Here is a 14,940-nt window from a genome sequence, read left to right as displayed (position 1 = left end):
GGAAACATTTTGGGGCATTTGAACAACCTTTAAAAAACCAAATAAACTGTTTTGGATAGTTTTCAAATGTGATATCTCACCACATATTTAATCTCTTTTTACAGCAGAAGATAATTGTCTCAAGAAGATAAGAGCCTCTTGGGGAAGAAGGCCATCAAACTGGTAATAATAATGATGAACATGAACGTGCTATTGCTGAATTAAAATGAATACTCTTTTTCCTATGTTTGAAGTAGATCACTTTAGATTGCTATCTAATCTATTATTGGAATAACAGAGGGAAACTACAGCTTGAGTACCTATGCATGACAGCACTTATGGCGGAGCTGTAATTAACCAAGTAATTTATTAAGGGAAGGGACTTCAGAAAAATGACTTGGATTAAGTAATGTGAAATACTAAAGCAGCTTCTTAAGGTATTTTTCTTTGGCTTGCTCTAGAGTTTCTTGAACAACTAAAAAACAACTTAAAAAATAAGTGTCAAGAAGTCTACTGTCTTGTGAAACTTGTGAAAAAATAAGAGCTAGGTTGAAGTGATTAAAAAATCAGTTCAGAGATTCCTGATTGAACTGAATATTTTATCTACTTAAAAAAATTGCTTTGACTTTGGTTATTTTAAAAATAAATCCCAAAATAGTGTTTCACTTTGACCTTTTTTTCATACTCCTTATGATTTTTTGGCATGGCTACTGACAATAAAGCTGAAGAAGAAAACTAGGGAGGGCTCCAGACTAACTTACTTGGTGTGGCAGAATGATGCCTTTTACAATTGCTTTGCAAATGCTTTTCTTGCAACAGTCTTGTTTATGGGAAATTCTGGAAAAACACCAAAATGACAAAAACAGAAGCTTTGTTCAAGTATTTCCCTTTTATTGAGTGATATCTTCATTAACTGCAGTCAATGCTTGTGTGGAAAGTATGTCAATCTGTAGAGGCGTGTAGGAAAGAAAGGCTGAGATCACTAAATAATTTCTGGGGGCTTTGGGTATGTTCTGTTGATGGCAGTGCTGTAAAAATGTTGATAATTAATAATATTTCCAGAGGAAGAGATTTAAATTGCTCTGTTGTCTTTAGCACATAGTGTCCCTAGATTTCTGCTCATAAAGTTTTTGCTTATGAGCTGGCCCTAAAGCATGTACAGATCAGGCAAGCTTTCTCTAAAATTTCTAATATGCTGCTGCAGACCTAATTTTGTGGATGTTATTTGCTTGTTTTGGACATATGGAGTGCCATGTAAAGTTTGTTTTCTTTCTCTAAAATGATGTGGTTCAGAACTTTAAAAATAGGTGGTATGTAAAGTTTTTCTTCCAAATATAAAGATTTAAAAATGCTGAGCAGTTTCATTTGGTTTTAGAGAGCTCAGTACTTTAGAAAAATCAAATTATTTTTCAGCCTAAATTTAGACACTTGCATTAAAAAGCTCTGATGAGTATTCCAAAGAAATAAGTTAATAGAAATAAATTAATTATCACCCTAACATTTAGCATTAAAGAAAAGTATTTTGAGTAATAAGAAATCTGGTTTAAAAATTCCTACAAATAAAGGTACTTTAAAATATGAAAATTATTATAAACCAGTGTGAAGACCACCTGGAATCATTTCTTGACATAAATAAGTACAACAAAAAGCAAGATGGTAAGAGTGAACCCCAGACAAAGTGGTAAGGCTCAAGTGGTTTTTCCTAAGCAATCTGGAGTTCTTAAAAAATTATGGTTTTGCTCAACAGAATAAAATAGAGGATGAAAAGATGAGAATTCAGAAATATGGGAAACCTAGGAAACACAAATAACCAGAGATAAAGAAGACCAAATAAAGCTTAAGTCTTCAATAAAGTGAAACCATAAAACCTGCAAGTTTACTGAGCCGTAGCTAAGGAGAATGAGTACAGCAGTATGATGAAAGATTTGTCTCAATATTCACCATGTGAGTTAATAGCAGATATATTATTCTGAAACCTATTCTTTACAAGGAATAAAATTAAAGGATCTTATAAGATGAGGGTGCTGACACATGAAGATACTGAAATAATATTGAGATATTTTTTATCCATATTGTGTTTCATGTGATAAATGATAACTTCTGTATTAGAAAAAAAAAACAAACCACCTTGAATAAGTTAACAGAAATCTAGTAAAGAACAGGATGGCATTTAAGTTGGATTTTCCTTTTAGAAAATTCTTCATTCCTCATTAGAGGTATGACTGAGGATAATAGGTTTTCATGGAAGAAGAGCTGAAGTGCTGCACCATCCTGACTGAAAAACAGGAAACCTCACTAGAGTGGGATTAAATAGTTAAATCTTAGTAAGGGCAAAGGTTATTAGTAAAGTGCCTCTGGCTCCCTCTCTGCATACATGTGTTTAAATGTATATTTTTCTTGAAAAGTAGGTGAACACTGAAATGAAAAAATATGCAGTAGGAAAAATGATCAAGGTTAGCTTGGATAAAAGATGACTGAGAGACCTGGAGGAACAAAAGCAAGCTACAGCATGGTAGAGTGAGAGCTGAGAAATATCCCTGAGTAATGCAAGGTAAAGAACATGGAAAGAATAATTGGAAAAAAAGTAGCTTCAGCTACTCTGGAGAAAGGAAGAACAAAGTGTTATTGCTATTTTAAGTGGAGGTCAAAGTGAAAACAAGTATGTTTGAAGTCTTAAAAGGACAAAAAAGGCCAAACAAACCCAAAACCCTAGGATAAACCAATTCAAGAAATTAAAATCAACTCCCAGTCACAGTTATGAGTGATATTTTACTGCTAGAGAAGTAAGTGGAAGAAAATAACCTGCTGACAACTTTAGTGTTATGAATTTGTATGAAACAAATGAAAACTTGTTTTCATTCGTAGTTATCTTTTTATCACAAGGATGTTAAAGCTGAAGCATCTGCATTAGAACTGTGGTTGTTATGAATTTCACCCAGTGGACCACTGGTCTGGTCCAGCATTATTATTCTTCTGGGAAAGCAAATTGCTAAAACTCAATTGAAAAACACAAAGGCATCCTATGCAAACATGTCATAATTAGAAATGCGTAGGGAAGGTTTATGATAAATATATTGAAAGGTGTGGAAAAATGTATTAATCTGTCACTCATTTTTCATGACAGGATAACATCTTAATTCACTCTTTATCTATTTTTGGACTTAAGTACATGTGTTTAATTGCATTTACCATATCTCTATTGTTTTATGAAACTGCTGTGTTTATAATTAATTGTTTAATTTAATATTTGTAAAGTGTGAGTTTTACAGAAGCACAGCGCCCTGGTAGCTCTCACTAATATTGCCTTATAAAGCAGATAATACAAAGTGCTTTAATTTATTTTTCATGTAATAACCACAAAGCTGTAGGTGTGGAGCCGAGTGCAAAGTCAGTGAGTCAAAGCCCCAGTGATTTGTATCATCTCTCTGTTCAATACTGATCCCTTGCCAGGCTGTTGGCTTTACTTCATGATATGTGGCACAGCAGACAGCACATAACAGAGCTCTTAGTGAATCAGCTTCTACCAGGGGAAAATGTGGGCACAGTTTTGGCCTTGATCTTGCCAATATCACAGTCTTGGCAAGTAAATGTGGGCACTACCTGGCTATCCTCTGAGGCAGCCTTCTGAACAAAAAATGGAGCATAGCTACCAGGGAGTTTGAGAGAGCATTTCAGCTTAAGCAAGAGAGAGCTCACATCTTACTTGTTTTGGTGTTGCAAGAATAAGAGTCACAAGTTAAAAAAGAGAAAATGTAAGCATATGTTGCCACTCTCAGACTTTGGGAAAGCTGGTAGTGCTCTCTGGAGAATCAGTTCCCTTTAGTCCCTTTCATTCCTGCAGGACAGCAGCATCTGGTACCAGTCAGCAGGAAAATGATGCTGCTCTGCTTCTTCACCAGTTGAGAGCAGTGCTCTGTGGGAGGGGGTGAAGATCAGCAGAAGAGGAGCTTGTTTATCTTTACATGTATTTCAGGCTGCAAGTCCACCAGCACAGCAGCATCCACTGGTTTGCATTCCTGTACAGTTTGTCAGAACTTCCAGTGTGCATTTTTTGAACTGATTTCAATTAGTTGGAAGCTCACTGTGTGGGAAACCCAACTCCTCATGAAGTTGAACAATGCCACTTGCAGAAGTCATGTTTTGCAAGAGGTGTTTTGCTTCTAAAATTTTCAGTTTCTGCTTAATATAATATCTAGCACAGTACAAAGGTTTTTATTCTTTTTAGGGCTTAGAGGATAGTCTGTGGGGTATAATGTACTCTTAGCTACCAAAACAAACCACCTCACTGATTCTGAGGAGAAGCTCGTAATAGCACCATTTGTTCAAATACTGAAATAAAAGGAAAGCAGTTAATCTAAGAAGTTCTGACATACAAAAAGCAGTAGCAATAAAAGCTAATTGTCTGTTAGCTCCAGGTATATTTTTATTGAGTGTTTCAATCCTAGCCTAGAGGCATATATTAAGAAAAGGCTCTGCAATTTTCACAGATCAAGCAGCAACCAGAGGAGGCTGCAATCTCATTTCTCTCTTTTCTTTCCTAACCAGCCCATCCCTCCCTCAGCTATCTGAATCTATTTCAAGGAGCTTTTAATGCCTTCATGTAACTACTTCCAAAGCTCTTCACAGTGGCTGATAACCCACAGTAATAAGGTGATTTCCTCATATCCTCATTTATATCTACTGAAGCACAGATTTAAGGAGGAGGTTACTGTAGCTCATATGAAGAAGGAAGGGGCAGCTCACATGGGTTTGTTTATTTTCAGTGACAGAAAGCATATTTCTCTCAAGGTTGGTAGCATAATCAAGGCTTTAATTAATTATTTAATGTGCTTTGTGTATGGCACACTTTAGACATTTCTTTGGTAGGCAGAGGACCTACAATTTTCTAATCTGCTTTTGTGTCTGATTTTGTTTAATACAGCCTTTATGTCTGGGTATCAAGAAATTAGGTTTTTTTAAGACAAGATACCCCAAGACATCTTCTATCTTCTGTGACTCCATCCAATCTGGGTTTCTGTCATTGGAGCCTCCTCAGGTTTTCCAGTAGTTTCTTTATTCACCCAACAACAACAAAAGCCACAGACTTCAGTGACTTTAAGCTCCAAGCCCTATCTTGAAATATCATGGATTTGGTTTTCATGTATATTTATGCTAATAATTAATAATAAATTGATTATTTACTATTGCCCTCCAGTAATGGATCATGGCCATTAAGACTGTTCACAAATGAAAAAAAAAGTTATTTTGCCTTTTCAGGTAAATTTCATGAATCAGCTGACCTGTAGTAGACCAAAGATGGGAGTTTTCCCTTTAAAAAACTCTTTGTCATAACCTACATTGATCTGCACTGTTGTGAGCATACTGTATTTAGTTATTTTTATCTAGCACGTGACAGAAACTTGTGCATCACTACTGAAACCATCAATTGCACTATTAAGAAGGAAGACATACTCAGTAATCCCTGCAGTTCTCATCACAGCAGGGCTAAGTCTAAAAATGACGTTGGTAGGATCAGCACTGAATTTCAGTGCTTTTTATTACCTTGGCCTTGTTTTCTTAGAATTCAACATTCTTCAGGCTTCTTACAAAGTGTATACTTTGTATTTTGCAAATTCTATTGGCTGTTGTGGGTGGACTGGTGTGGCCAGAAGAACAAGTGACAGTGTTCATGGAACAGAGGCAAAAATCAATTTAACTTTAAAATGTAAGCACTTACTGAGGCTAGAGATTAAATAATAGAGGCAGGCTCTTCTGTCTAGCATGGCAGGGGGATCTGGAAGCAGAATAAGCTATAGAGGAAAAACAGAGTAAGCAGCTGGAGTGAAATGCCATATTTGTTAGGCATTTTTGATGGGTAAATCTTACAGAAACCTTTATTCTTGGCCTGCTGTGTTTGGAAATTGCAACAAAAGAAACAAAAGCTTATTACTTGGAAAAATCCAGCCTCTGGTTATGCATGTTTACCAAGATGAAGGAGTGCCTGGAATAATTATTTTTCAGAAGAAAAGTGAGAAGGATTTTGCTGGTGAAGGCTGAAAATATACTCCTCTGGGAACAGAAAACACATGGATTTGATCACACATCTTTTTCCTGCTTCCAGATATCTGTGCTTGCCTGAAGGATGCTACTCTCCCTGGGGCAGTTCAAAAAACCAACATGATCATTAACTTTTCCAAAGATAGCAATGGGGAAGCAGAAGCTCAGGCAATGCAGTGATTCCTTAGGTGACCCTGGGAAGTCCCTGGTGCTCTCAGAAGGTCATTTCAGGAGATGCAGTCTGGTGGGACCAGTGGGAAGTGGACCCTAGGGAGCAGCTGGATTGTAGGAATATGTTTTCCAACCTGCTTGCTCAGATTACAGCACTGCCAATCCCAGATGTTCACAAATCACAAGAAAAGCCTGAGAAAGGCCTGAGCTTAAAAACTTAAAACTCAGATTTTAAAAATAAAACAAGTTTAGGGTGTGGTTTATTACCTTCAGGTTTCTTAGCCTTAAGGGTGCACTGGAGTCATGTTTTTAAGTTTCTCTTTGCTACTATGAGGTCTAGGAAACTTACTTAAAACCATAAGACAAGATTCCCACCTATTCATTTGGCTGTGGAAGCTGAAAAATACAAACTTATGAGAGGTGCAGCACTGACTGATGGGGCCATGCATATGACAAATACTTGGGAAAGAGAATTCTCTTGGAGGGGGAGGGGAGGCATCCTGGGAAGGAAGTGCAGCAAAATGGTCTGGGAATTCAGTGGGGATAAGTGTTGAGAGAAAGACAGGGGAACACAGGCTCATGAGGAAAGTGAAGCTGAACATACCAAGTTCAAATTTGCAAAGGAGATGGGAAAGTATTTCCCAAAATGAACTCTATTATTTAACCCCTGTGATTTCTGTTTGCCAGGTGAATTTGCTTTTCCACAGAGACTATTTGATTGATTTATAGAGACAATATGCCAGCATAAGAATGTCACCAGCTCAAGGGAAGTGATCCTGCTCCTGTGCCCAGCCCTTGCGAGGCACATCTGGAGTGCTGAGTCCAGTCCTGGGCTCCTCAGGACAAGAGAGACATGGAGCCCCTAGAGTGGCTCCAGTGGAGGGTAACAAAGATGATTGAGGCACTGGAGCATCTCTCTGATGAGGAAAGGCTGAGGGAGCTGGGTCTGTTCAGCCTCGGGAAGAGGCACTGAGAGAGGAACTCATGGATGTCTGTGAGTATCTGAAGAGAGGTGCCAGGAGGATGGAGCCAGGCTCTGCTAGGTGGTGCCGAGCAATAGGACCGGAGGCAGTGGGCAGAAACCGATGCAAGGAAGCTCCACCTGAACATGAGGAAAATCTTTACTGTGCAGGTGACCCAGCACAGAGACAGAGAAGTTGTGGAATCTCCCACACTGAAGATACTCAAAAACCATCTGGACACAATCCCATGCCACATGCTCTAGGATGACCCTGATTGAGAAAGGAGGTTGGTCCAGATGACCCACTGTGGTCCCTTCCATCCTTGCCCATTCCATGTTTCTGTGGTTCTGTAATTGTTACTCAGAGAATTGGGTGCTTGGTCTGAGCTGAGGATGATGAATGACAAATCCAGATTAAAACTAACTGATAAAAAGGTGATGACCTGTGGCGGCCCTAACTTAGCTTTTCAACATAATAATATAGTAAAATCCAGCCTGAAGAAAGACAACGAGCAACTGGAATGAAAAGATGATACAGTTTTAAGGTCATGAATATTTACATTTCTCAATCTTTTAAAATATCAAGTCAAGACAGGAGTGAATGAGGGTATTGAGAGCTGTGAATTAGCCTTAGCTGTGGGGTGCTTACAAATGCAGTGCAGAAGTGTAGACAAGGCTGCCTCACAGTTCAAACACAAGGTGAAGATTTTGGGAATTGCAATGCTGCTGTCAACTAAGTCACTGCCAGCATGGTGAGTATTCTCAGTGTGACCAGTGCTATATGTGAATGTAGGGAGCTATGTTGCAGACTTGAATCACTCTTCCATGTCCTTGACTGTGGAGCAAAGAAATGGCTAAAACATTCCATGAGGGGTTTTCCTCAAAATTCAGCCATCCTTGCTGCTATCAAAAATGCCTTGGCTGAACACAGAAATTGCATTTGCATTTCTGCATGCTCTGTGGGCTATTTGCTCTGCCCAGTGTTAGGCATATAACTTAGAAGACTGGTCTATGACAGGTGGAAGAAATAAGTTCTTGCAAGTGGTGAACGTGAGCACAGCCTTCTGTCTCCTCTTGCAGTGTGGTGGCACATGGGCTCTAGCTGGACACTTCAGATCTGGGTGTGCCAACACCCTTTTTCTTGTCCAGAAGCATCCTTGGGTGGCTCATGGTATACAAGCATGGAAATTCTGTTCTGTCTTACACATTGTGGAAAAAGATTATTTAAAAAAAAAAAAAAGTCAAAAGGAAATAGAGCTTTTCTCCTCACCTGCCAATACCTGCTACATTGGATGATGCTTTTGTTATGTTTACTGTTGTACTGAGCAAACTCCTTGCTGCACTGAGAGCTGGCTGGTACTTTGGGTTGTCTAGCTCTTACTTACCCATGTCTTCAAAGACTCTGCAGTGATGCTGCATACTGAAAAATTGAGCAGATTAGGTACTTTTGAAAATCCCATTTGAAGGATCAGTTCAATATATTTTGTTAAAAAACTTGAAGTAAAATAGAACCATGAAATCAAAGCCAATCTAGCATTAATATTCCACGAAAGTAAAAGTGGAGCATTACAGACATCAAATCAAAATCAAGTCAACAAATTGACTGCAGCACCAGCTCAGAATGAAATCAAATTGCTAACTTGATGAAAATGCACAGTTTTTATGAACTCTGAAGATCTATGAAAGCAGTGTCTATTTAGCCAGGAATTTCAAAAAGCACATTTTGCCAGAGCCAGACAGAAATGTAGCACTGAGCTGGGTTATTTTATGGTGAAACCACAATTTCAGAGCCAATTATCTAGCTTCCTTCTTCAGATCCTACTCCTCAGTAATAAGTAAATCCTACCCTCACCTCCCAAGTGCCATCATATGTAGCACAGTCTAAGAAAAGGACACTCCTGACAAGCAGAATTTTGTCAGAAGTTATTTACCAGAAATTGCAGATGACAATTTCAGGTCTTTCAGGATCAAACAGAAGCCCCAAAAGATACATTAAAGAGCATTTTTATGCAATGTTATATATAATTTTTAAGCTTTAGAAACTTTCCTTCCCACTTCTTTTTCAGAGAAATTTGTGCACATCTGGAAATATAAAGCTACCTTTTAGAACTAGGAATCTGAAGAATATAAAAAGACCTGGGTGTCTTCTACCTAACAAAATAATGAAAAAAGTAGATGACTAAGACAAATGAGTGTAACTCTCTCTTGAGCTCTCTTACTCCTTCACACTCGCAGAAAAGCAGTGAGAACTACAGTTGAAGAGGGAAATAGAAGAGGTCACAACACTATTTGAAATCAGGGCTTTCCTGCTTTTGGAAAAGACTCATGAAATGCTGGTGTTGCTGGCTGGTGCCATAATTCCAAATACCCAGGGTTTTTAGAAGACCTTATATTTCAGTCCTTTTCCAGCAATACAAGCTTCTGTCCTGAAGTCAAAGCATGTTTGAATTTTCAGATGTCCCTCAATCACATTTGTAGTACTTTCTTCCAAGGACGAGCCTTGCAATTTGGTATAACAGGGCTCAAATGCACTCTTACACATCAAGTATCATTTGAAAAAACTTTTTAAATCACAAGAATATTGTGCTTTGAAAGCTACAGAAATAGATACCTTAACAGACTCAAATGCATCATATGGATACATATCACTAAATAGCAGGAGCACAGCTGACTGCTTTTGAGGGAACTGCCATTATCTTTGATGAGGCAGAGCTTTCAAGATTGCACCATATCATTATTCTATGGAGTGCTCTCAACATTCAAAAAAGTTTTTTTAAAGTAGCTGTTTGGGATAAATAAACACCAAAACAGCTGGGCAACAAGTGGTGTCAATACTGTCTGTCAGCAAAATTAAGAAATAAAAATGTAATGGGTGACTCATCACCTCAGCTACATTTTAGAAGTTCTTGCTTTATGTCTTAGAAATGAACCGGACAGCTTCTCAGCAGGAATCTTTGTTTTCATATTCTTTATACAACAATATTTATCAATATGAAATTTACCATAAAATCTTACATTTTATATGCAATCTGTATATAAGCTATTTTTTTTTTCAAAACTGTATTTTAATCTCATACTTTCACAGTACCATTTCTGAATTTGTTATCATTCTTGATCCTCTTTATTTTTATTGCCAGACTCACTGTGAGATGTTAAAATACCAAAGGACCAACACATGACCAAAAGGGCAGTTTCAGGTTCCTGCCTGAAACCTACAGATTTGACATCATGCATGCCCAATTTTCAAATGTAAAGTTCTGATTTTTTTCCATTTTTTTATTTGGTATGGTGGACAACATTCTGTCAACACTGTGGAAGAAATTGTGCTGCTCAAATTCTTACCCTTCTAGCCAGCACGAGCTTACACAACTTGCTTCTCCCTTTGAACAAGTCATTACACCACTGAATCAGGGCTCTTGTCTGTGAAACTGGGGTGATAATAATTTATCTCATAAGAACAACTGATTTAATATTTACGATTTAAAGCATTGTGTATTTCCCATTTTATTAAGAGTAAAATTAATGTTTAGATTTTAACTTATTTTTATTTTTTTCCCCCAGTTGATATATATATGTGTGTGTGTGTGTGTACTTTTTTTTTCCAAAACTGTGCAGAACACCAGAGAGGAGGGTGACTGAAAAAGTGTAAGGAGAATTTGTGCCCAAGCAAGAGTAGCTGAAGGAGAATAAACTTTGTGTTAGTAATTTTCATTCTAATAAAGTTCCTTCAGAGTTAGGAAAGTGTGAAGTTTTCTCTATTTCTTTATTTAAGTAAAAACTCAAGATTAAAGTGAGCCAGGAAAAGAGAAGCCTGCCTTGACAGATCTTTTGGTTATGATGAACTTTATAAAAATTTAACTTCCACACTAAACCTCTTAAGCTGAGTTTACTATTAAATTTAAGTCAGAACGCACTGGAACGTTAAGAAATTTTAAATATAAAACCATCTCCAGCTTAGAGATCCCACAATCTGCAATTGTTTTGAGGGCAAAAGGGCAAAATTCTGAGATAATGTCTGATTTTTATATTTTAATAAAACTTGAGCTGATCTCTTGCTTTCTAGGGCTTAGCTGAAAAAAACCCAAAACTATGCCTATATTGAGTCTTAAGGTTACAAACATGATGCTGTTGTTTCTCCTGCACAAAATGTTGCAAAGGAAATTGCAGTTGTATAAAAAATGCTTGTTCAAAACTAGTTTTCTATAAGGGAACATGCTAAGCATAAATACAGGGCAGCAAGTTAAATTGGAGCTTTCAGGTTAGCTTGTTTGGAATGAATTTCCACTGTGGCAGAGGCAGCTGAGATGAATGATAAAGTGACTGGGTGAAAGTTCTCTTCTCAGTCTGTGATCCCAGACATTACAAACTAAAAAAATGAATCATATTGTAAGCCCTCAGAGCCTTTTCCTAAAACTGCAATTATGTTACATGTTTTAATAAATGCATAATCCCTGTAATATGTACCTCTAATGAATGCAAAGGCTAATTCCAGTGCTTTCTTCCTAACAGAAAATATTTTCTGTTGCTTTAATAGCAGGATTCAGCAGATATTTACATCAGTTGATGCTAGTGGCTTGTTCCACACTGGCTGCATTGAGGACTGGGACTGATTTTTGTTATTTCCAATACTTGCATTTTTTATCCAGCAGAAGGCATAGAGATGAACTTTCTTTTTGATGATAGAGCTGTGAGTTTCTCTCAGAATTAAACCTCAGGCCTGGTTGTCTCCTGCCTCCTTGCACCCCCATTTGAGTAGGTGTTGCTCACCTCATCCTTCTGATCAGAGAAACAACACTTGAAGTAGTTACTCAAGTTTTAAAATATTTTCTTGAGAGAATTCTATACTGCAGATTCACAAGCATTTCTTTAGTTTGGAAGAGGGATGTCAATCAGAAGTACTGCCACTTTATTAACTGCTTCTATTTCCAAAATCACTTATATTGTTACAGTCTGACAAACTACACAAAGAGTTGAAAAAATTGCTACCTACAGGGGCTAATTCAGCTCCTTTTTGTGGTGTTTCATACTTTTGCCCTGCCATGATTACTGTCCTATTTTTTTCCATGGTTGCTAAACCACCAACTAATTACGTTTTATCAAAGCTGCACATAACAGTGGAGTTTGTCTTGTGGTTGATGTACATAAAAACAAACCGGGTGAGTGAGTCAGTCAGTCAGGCTCCACCTGGTGCCTGTGTTAGCACTTATTCATGCCTTCCCTTTGTTCTTCTGGGCTCCTTTTGCTTTTTACTGCACAGCTAGAATAGGTACTGACTGCTGCATTATGTGTGCTTTAATGTTTTTTTATTATTACTATGGGAGAACAAAAACAGTCATAAAGGTGTATTTTCTTTCTGGCAAAATTTCTCAGTAATGCAGTAGCTTTTTTGTTGGGGAGCTTGAAGCTTGGAGAATGTAACAAAGATTACTAGACGCCCACTTAGTTTCCTAGCTGCTCGGGCAGCTATTTGGAAGAAATGAAAAATCCCTTATCCTCCTTCCATGCTGGTATGAGTTCAACATTCTGCAAATATCAATGTAGAAATTTACATGCTTATCCCTTGAGAAGTCTGTGCACATATGGTATACTTTTTCAAATTATTTAATTAAAGCTCAGAAAGCACATGAAATCTGGAATGCTCACTTCCAAGAACACCTACCACATTAAATCAAACTCCCCAGGATGAAATATGGAGGGATTTTAAAGAAATGTAATTTACTTTTCCTTTTTGTATTCTTCCCCCCTCTCCCCCAATTCCCTCGCCTCTAGCAACAGTGAGAGACCTAAATTCTCTTTGGCAATTTACTCAATTGGACAAGTGAAACTGTGCAGAGATGAACCTCTGCAATACTGAAATATAGAGGTTTCTACCTTACATGTTAACTATTTTTTTTTTTTTTTATATAGAGGTAAAAGGAAAGGATTTTTTTGTCTGCAGAGTTTTGTTCATGTTGGTAGGTAGAAATTCTAAATGTTCAGGTCTTGATGTGACCTGACAGCATTCCTTCTATGTTTGTTTAGTACTTGGCAGTTGAGGAAATACACAGCAAATGAAGACAGAGATTACCCACTCTGAGGTAGGAGGTTGGGAATTGCCTACTATATTCAGCTGCCACTACTTGAAAAGAGATACTGAGCTTGCCAAAGCACACTGCCTATAATTACTAAACCTGTCTATTTGATGTCTGCTTTGACCAAATGGGGAAAAAAAGAAGACAAAATCAAAGAAAAACTCCAACCCTTGGGAATGAGATCGTAACTATTTTTCAGAAAAATTTGATTTCCCTTTGCCAAGATGCTTACCTTGGTACCTGAGTACATGGGGAACAAATCCCGGATTTTCAAAGGAGCACGTGGAGCATGTGGATCTATTGCTGGCTTTGTAATGAACACCCACAGCCTTCTGTGAAAAGGTTGTTCTACCATAGCCTTTCTCTCTGCATCATGAACATGGGTTGGCAGGTTACCATACTGTCCACAGCCCTGCCTGTGGTGTGCTCTACCTGGTGGGCTACTTCTGTAATAACCAAACCAGCTCACAAAGAAATGGGCTCAATTTCTTCCATTTTACATGTGGATTCAATAACTTTTGCCTTGTGCTGTCTTTCATGCATGGTCAAAAAGGATCAATGTTTCTCAGCTTCAGTCTTTAAAACTCAAGTATGTTTTTAAAGAGAAAAAATGGGGCTGTGTAGCCACATGTGCTCTCTTGGCAAAACTGCTCCAGATGTTCACATGGTCACGTCCAACCTGGCTTGAAAGAGATAATAGCCCACAGCCAAGGTCTTGCCAAGCCTTTGGCTCCCTGGGCAGCTGCAGAGCTTGGTAGCCTGCTGCTGTGGCTGCCTGCCCAGCAGTGCTTCAAACAGGGACCTAAAGACATCCTTCATAATGGGACACACAAGCTTTTGTCACAATCTCAAACTACATTTGTAGGGTTATATCCATAAATACAAGAAAATGCAAGGCACTCAAATCTCGCATTTCCACAGGATACCTCATTCCCACTGTCTTGTTTTCCCTCTCAAAGCATCCCTCTGGAAAACAAGCAGCTAATTGCTTCTTGTCAAATTACTGGGGAACTTCAGCTAGCTCAGGCAATTAAGAGAAGTTTCATTTTGATTACTTTGTGCAAGTTTTGAACAGAAACTATGCTCTAAAGACTCATTTTAGGGAGAACACTATTACATCAATGTAGGTAGCAATTTCTGTCTGATGCAGGAACTTTTGAGTTCAGTGAGGAAACCTCCATGACTGCCTCTTCTAGCAGTCAGATCTGATGATTCTTAAAATGGGGGACCCTTAAAACTGGGATGTGAGGAGTAAATTATTACCTTCAGTTATAAACAGTGCTAATTGCAGAAATAAAGAAACCATTAAAAGCTGTAAACAGAGGGTTCTACCATTTCTTTTCTGATTCTGTGCTCTGTAGCCAGAAAGATCCATATGGTTGAGGGAACCTGGCAGTGAAAAATGCTGTTCTACAACATTCACCTGAAAGTGACAGCCCAGAGAAAAACTAGGTTTGAACTTGCATCAGCAGTCCTTGGATTATTTTCATGTGAATGGCAGAGTGAAATAATTTGTGATTGCAGGTAATGCATGAAGCAATTACCAGAAATATGGTAGTTTGGCCCAAGGAAATTTGTGTTCAGGCAATAATTTCAAATGTTTTAAATTCTACGCTTCTGTAGTAGGTGACACAAAATCCTTTTTTGGTAATGATTTTATCACTAAGTCTGTCCTTGCATGCCCTTCCTTGTTAGCTGTTCAAGCATTAAAAAGATTTATTA

At 38.0% G+C, this 14,940-nt stretch overlaps 1 long non-coding RNA gene across 2 annotated transcripts in view; it reads left to right on the top strand.

Annotated features, from left to right (window-relative positions):
* LOC110469413 (uncharacterized) overlaps nt 1-14,940 on the top strand; it is a 99,154-nt gene that overhangs the window by 42,911 nt on the left and 41,303 nt on the right. For both annotated transcript variants that reach the window (XR_014954394.1, XR_014954395.1), the window contains exon 2: nt 105-162. This is a non-coding gene — a long non-coding RNA (uncharacterized LOC110469413). The remainder of the gene's footprint in view (nt 1-104; nt 163-14,940) is intronic.

This window comes from Lonchura striata, chromosome 3, assembly GCF_050655825.1.
Source record: "Lonchura striata isolate lonStrDom1 chromosome 3, ASM5065582v1, whole genome shotgun sequence".
NCBI classification, from domain to species: Eukaryota; Metazoa; Chordata; class Aves; order Passeriformes; family Estrildidae; genus Lonchura; species Lonchura striata.
This window is presented reverse-complemented; position numbering and strand designations above follow the sequence as displayed.